Source organism: Onychomys torridus, chromosome X, assembly GCF_903995425.1.
Source record: "Onychomys torridus chromosome X, mOncTor1.1, whole genome shotgun sequence".
In the NCBI taxonomy this organism is placed as follows: domain Eukaryota; kingdom Metazoa; phylum Chordata; class Mammalia; order Rodentia; family Cricetidae; genus Onychomys; species Onychomys torridus.
In genome coordinates this window covers 18,291,044-18,297,707 of record NC_050466.1, presented here as the reverse complement: position 1 = coordinate 18,297,707, position 6,664 = coordinate 18,291,044, and positions in this window count along the sequence as shown.

Genomic DNA, 6,664 nt, shown 5'->3' with positions numbered 1-6,664 from the left:
CTGTTTAGGATATTTTGTGCATTGGTACAAATTAAGGATATTCTTGTAATACTGTACTATAAATTTCTACCTTTGATTAAGATATTTTTGTATATTGTCACAATTTTGAGTACATTGTCCCTATACTATATCTCTGTTTACAGACTGTTTACTTTTATTTATTTTTTTCCTTTTTAATTTAATATATTTGTGTTTTAATTTTACACATCAGCCATGGGTTCCCCTGTCCTCCACCCTCCTGCCCCCCCCCCCACCTTCCCCCTAGCCCCTCCCCTCCATTCCCATTCCCTCCAGGGCCAAGACTCCCCTGGCGACTCATTTAAACCTGGTGGATTCAGTACAGGCAGGTCCAGTCTCCTCCTTCCAGGCCAAGCAAAGTGTCCCTGTGTAAGCCCAAGGTTCCAAACAGCCAGCTCATGCACTAAGGACAGGTCTGGTCCCACTGCCTGGGTGCCTCCCAAACAGTTCAAGCTATCCAATGTTGTCTCACTTATCCAGAGGGCCTGCTCCAGCTGGGGGCTCCACAGCCTTTGATTCATAATTCATGTGCTTCCATTCGTTTGGCTATTTGTCACTGTGCTTTTCCAATCTTGGTCTCAACAATTCACACTCTTACAGTCCCTACTCTTTCTCGACAATTGGACACCAGGAGCTCCACCTGGGGCCTGGCTGAGGATCTCTGCATCCACTTCCATCAGTTATTGGAAGCATGACCATTAGGGTGTTTGGCCATCTGATCACCAGACTAGGTCAGATCAGGCTTTCTCTCAACCATTGCCAGCAGTCTACAGGGGACATATCATTGTGGATTTCTGGGGACCTCTCGAGCACTCTGCCTATTCCTGTTCTCATGTGGTCATCATTTATCATGGTCTGTTATTCCTCGTTCTCCCTTTCTGTTCTTGATCCTGCTCCCTTAACCTTTCTTTCCCTCAAACCTTGCCCTTCATTACTCCCACTGTCGTCCAGGTTGTTCATGTAGATCTAATCCATTTCTCTGTCATTGGGCAATCCCTGTGTCTTTCCTAGGGTCCTGTTTTCTAGGTAGCCTCCCTGGAGTTGTGTTGCAGTCTAGTCATCTTTGTTTTACATCTAGTATCCTACTATGAATGAGTACATATTATGTGCATGCCTGTAGTCCCAGTTACTCAGGAAGCTGAGACAGGAGGATCACTTGAGTCCAGGAGTTCTGGGCTGTAGTGCGCTATGCCAATCTGGTGTCTGCACTAAGTTTGGCATCAATATGGTGACCTCCCAGGAGCCTAGGACCACCAGGTTGCCTAAGGAGGGGTGAACCGGTCCAGGTTGGAAACGGAGCAGGTCAAAAGTCCTGTGCTGATCACTGTTTACTTTTATAATGTGAATTCTTAGTCTTTAAAATATTTATGTAGATACAAATTACAGGTCAATAGTCACCCATGCTTTTCATACTTAAAGTCATGTTAGTTAGGCTTTCTAGATATACAAAGATATATATCAGATGGTTAGGTGTAGTGGGTAGCCTTTCCAGCTTTGATCTGGAAGTTTCAAACCCCATTGGGGGTTCGGTAACTGTCACTCCTACAAGGCAGGGCCAAGAGGACCCTGAACATCTGAGATGTGGATGTGCTGGCTCTCTTGGTTCCTGGACCCTGGATGCTGGATGTAGAGCAAGCAGAGTTCTCCAGAGAATACCGCCGGACTGCTCTTCACCTTTCCCAGACCCTGTTACCTATCCCTTCATTGTAAGTTACCCCACAAAATAAACCTCCCTTTCAACTACGTGAAGTTGCCTTAATATTTCACTAATAGTTAGATAATCTTTGAATGCTTTATAGACCTAGAGAATATGGCATTTAAATGTTTACTATGTTAGAATTTTGTTGACATGAGACATGATTGTTCCTGCCAGCACCATTCTACTCCTGAGAGGATGTTAGGCATTAAAGACACTCCTTATATTTGTCTTCTTCTTGGCATAAGTGGCCTGTTGGGCAAAGAACTGCACTTGCCTCTGCTGGTGACATTAAGCATGCTGTCCAATCAGGATGAGCAAGACAAAGGGAAAAGTGACTGCTGCACCTTGCCAAAACAGGGTAGAACAGTCTTTCAAATGTTCCTGTTTCTGAAAAAGGTCTGTCAGATATTCTATGTCTGTAGCCAAAAGTGGAAGCCCCAACATTGTAGAGAAGCATTGGGTGACTTTCCAGGCAGCCAGATGTCTCTGTCATTCCTTGCATGTTTCAGAAGTAGCATCCTTGCACTTCCTACTTACTCAGGTAATGTTATTTTCCTTCTCAGGTCTTCAATGGAGCTGAAAGCTAGATAGTTCTAGTTATAACACTCTCTTATCTCAGCTAAGAGCATATCAGCCTCAAGATTTAGATCCTTCAAGTTAGGTTACATTATCAACCTTTCTCTCTACTGGATAATATTTGATAATTGTTCTTATTGTATGTAGTTTTGTATTAGGTTTAGAACCTTCTTATTTACACAAAAAAAGTTTAAGTGTTGTGGGGATTCATTTCAACAGTGGCTTTGGGGCTACACGCTCTTGGGAGGTGAAGATAGGGTTAGGTGGCATGAAGCAGTGCATGACTGGTCTCTAGCATTCCAAGGACTTTGCAACTGGATTTATTATATCCTGTAATCATGAGTGTATTTCTCCATTTCATATCTTAATAATACCGTGATACCTCTTAAACAGACTCTTGTGGATTTAGCATATACAGAGCTATACAGTAGCTGTCCCCAAAAAAGCACCCACAACAATTTTAATGAGAAAAATAGAACCAACAAAAAGAAAATAATGGCATATTTAGGGATAATATATTGATGGGAGAATGGCTAAAAGGAAAGGAGAAACATCGGTAAAAAAGCATTGTAGTAGAAAAGAACAAGTTCAACTTTTGCAAGATAAAGAAATTTATCATGTCTGGCACTGTAAGGAGACAAGCAAAATAATGGTAATGGTGGCTAGTAGTAGTGATAAATTGTGAAGATTTATTAGAGGTTTGTCCTGCATTGTCTGGTGTTATAAAAGATTTTCCAGTATTTTCTTGTTTTGTTGACACCCAACATTTATAAATCTAGTAGTGTCATTATTCTCACATTAACACTAAAGACTGTTTTTTGATTTGGGATAAAAAACATAAAGCCATTCTTTTCCTCAGCCATAATAAAAACATTTTTACAAAGATAATTAAAATTGATAAATAGAAAAGTCAAAGTTTAGGTAATTGAGTGCACATATTTATTTCTGTCAGTATTTTAAACAGGGAAGGTCCTAACAAGGTTTCTGAGCCAATGTCCAGAATTGTGACACTTTGTTTTTAGTGTTCCCTGCTTATTTAAGATGAGAGGTAAATTACAGCTGTTATAAATCTAGGTAGAAATTCAGGTAATGGAGAAGCAACTAAATCTTTGCATTCAAATCTTGAAAAGGACTCAAATGAGTGTCATAGCCCATTCTGTATGGTTGTCAAAGAACACTGCACAGTGGGTACTTTGTAAGTAAAGAAATTTATTTCTCACCATTCTGGAGACTGAAAAGTCCAATAACTCAGTGGCAGGAACTTTTTAATGTGTCATTGGAAGGCAGGAAGGCAAGAGATAACCAAAGGCCAAGAAAACAAGAGGGGGCAAACTCTGATAACTAATATATTTATGATGGTATGGTACTCCTGAACTAATCACTTCTTAATAGGCCCTGTGTCCCAACACTACACATTGTGTATTAACTTTTGTACCTCAATCCATATCAATGAGACCCTATGATAGAGAAAATATCTACATACAAGAAGAGTTAAAACTGACTAGCATTCATACAAGCACATCCATCAAGAAAGTGTTGATGAATCTGTTTTATTTGATGGTCTAATTGGTCTCAGAAAAATAAAAGTAAGATTATATGCTAAGTAGGAGGAAGCATGTGGTCTAATAGGGCTGAGTGAGTCACAGCTGGCTCCTGCTCTGGTCTGGAGAGAATTCAGAATCCAGGTTTCAACTGGAATCCAGTTCTTAACCAGATCTTGGCTCTGGCTGGGGTCTTGGCTCCTAGAAGGTCATCAGAGATGATGATGTTCACACAATTATGTTTCTTCTTAGAGCTGAACAATTGCTTCTAAAATTGCTAATTAGAATTATCTTAACACTCTTAAGGTAAACTTAATATTGTCTTGGGTTTTAGTTAAACAGGGATCCAAGCTTTTTTTAAGCTTGTGCTCATCAATAAAACAGACTTAGAATTCATTTGTGTTTCCCTTCCCAGCAGTAAATAACTTTATGAAATGTTTTGGACGACTTTCCTTTTATGCTTTCCATATTTCTGGAACTACTCTTACATACTACAGATTAGCCTCTCTCTTGGGGATGGGCCAATGGGATGGGAGGGCTTTGTCTACAGATGTTTCTGCATGTGAATGTTGTGACTGTGAATGCACCTGGGTGTGGACTTGTACATGCTGACCAAGGAATCCCTCAGGAAAATCTTTGTGCAGGTACGTTTCCCATCTAATAACTATGATGAGCAGAGTCAGCTGAGAAAATGGTGTAGAAACTCCACAGTCACATGCCTTAACCTAAAGCAGTGCTTCTCAACTTGGGGTTGCAGAGCCTTCTACATTTGGGGTCTACAGACCTTTACTAAGACCATTAGAAAAAAGTATTATATTATGACTCATAACATTAGCAAAATTACAATCAGGAAGAAACAACGAAAATAGTTAGGGTCACCACAGCATGGGCAACTATATTAAATGGCCACAGTATTAGGAAGGTTGAGAATCACTGACCTAAAGCATGGAGCATGTAACTAACCACAAGATTTCATTAATGCATTTCAATCCTGGAGAGTCCCTCAGAGAAGATAACTTATAAGAAAAACACACAGAGCAGTAATTGGGCTCAAGAATCACTGCTGTTCCACAGAAAAAGCTGCTTATGGGTACAGGTTGTTTAGGTATATAAGACTTATAGATCTATTGTCACCTATCACTGTCATCTCTATAATTATGTTAGTTAGGTTATCCAAATTTAAAAATACATAAGTCGGATGGACAGGTAATCTTCAAACACTTCATGGACCTAGAGAATATGGCATTTAAATAATTTAGAATTCTGTTGACATGAGAGACAATTGCTCCTGGCAGCACCAATTTGATCCCGAGAGAATGTTGGGCTTCTAAGACATTTCCATTTGGAAGTTTGTCTTCTTGGCACAAAATGGTCTACTGGGCAAAGGACTGCCCTTGCCTCAACTGCTGACAGTACAAATGCTGTCCTTTCTGGACAAGCGGGACACAAGGCAAGCGACCACTATACTTTGCCAAGACAAGGTAAGATGGTCTTTCAGAACTCTTGCTTCTGAAAATGGTCTGTCAGATACTCTAAGCCTATAGCCAATTTAAATGCACCAATGATGCTGAAAAACATTAGGTGACTGTCCAGGCTGCCAGCTGTCTCTGTCTACTCTTGCAAGACTCCCGAAAGTTGCTTGCATCCTTCTCTAATTTCTCAGGTATCATTATATTCCTTCTCAGGTCTTTGATGAGGTTGAAGACTAACAGTTATAGTTACAACTCAATATATATATATATATATATATATATATATATATATATATATATATATAAAATACATATATATTATTTTAGATAGAATATATTAAGTATTAGACTCGGGTTCTTTAGGATAGGACACCTTTTGCAATGATCTTTGTAACATGCCACCTACCCATGCTCTAGACATCCCTGGATTTTACTATGTGTTTTTTGCTTGATATTGTTTACATTTATTGTAATTTCAACTTATCTAGGTCATTATCCCTCATTACTCCTGGACAATATTTGATAACCATTTCTTTGTATATAGTCTTGTGTTAGGTTAAAACCTTCTTATTTAGACAAAAGGGGGAGATGTAGTGGGTAGCCATTACAGCCTTGGCCTGGAAGTTCCAAACCCCACAAAGCAGGGCTGAGGGAGGACTCTGAAGACCCATGATCAAGAGGAGGGGCTTATCTTGGTTCCAGAACCTTGGACTCTGGAGGCAGACCAAGCAGAGTTCTCCAGAGAACACTGCCAGACTGTGTCATACCTTTGCCAGACACTGAAACCTATCCCTTCATTTGTAAGTTATCCAAACAATAAATCTCCCTTTTAACTACGTGGAGTGGACTTAATAATTTCACCATTATGGCAGTCCAACCAGGCCACCAAGTCCTTCAGGAAAGAATACATGGCACTATTGTCTCATTATATAGCCTAGCTTCTCCAGCATCTATTTGTTAGCGTGAGTAAAGTCTGTGTCTAAGAAAGCCTCCCACTTCAGTGTTTCAGGGAAGCCTATCACAACAACAAAGGAGACAAGGAGAAGAGGAAGGACAGTTGAGTTGCTTGTTGGTAGCTGTGAGAAGAAAGAGAGCTGAGTATAAATAAAAGCACCTGGGACAGCTGAAATGTCAGAGGGTGAATGACTGCCCAGTGGCTGAGGGTCAGACAGTCAAGGCCCACAACTCACAAAGCCATAGACAGGGATGGACAAAGGGAGCTGTGGTGGGAGGGGATTGAGCCACCATTGACTAGGTGGGCCATAGGTGAACAGAGCATGATCATCTCCTTGGTGTAGGCTAGACCATATGGACCATGGGCCCTCCAGTTTCTCAGCCTATGCTACCTCAGAGAACTA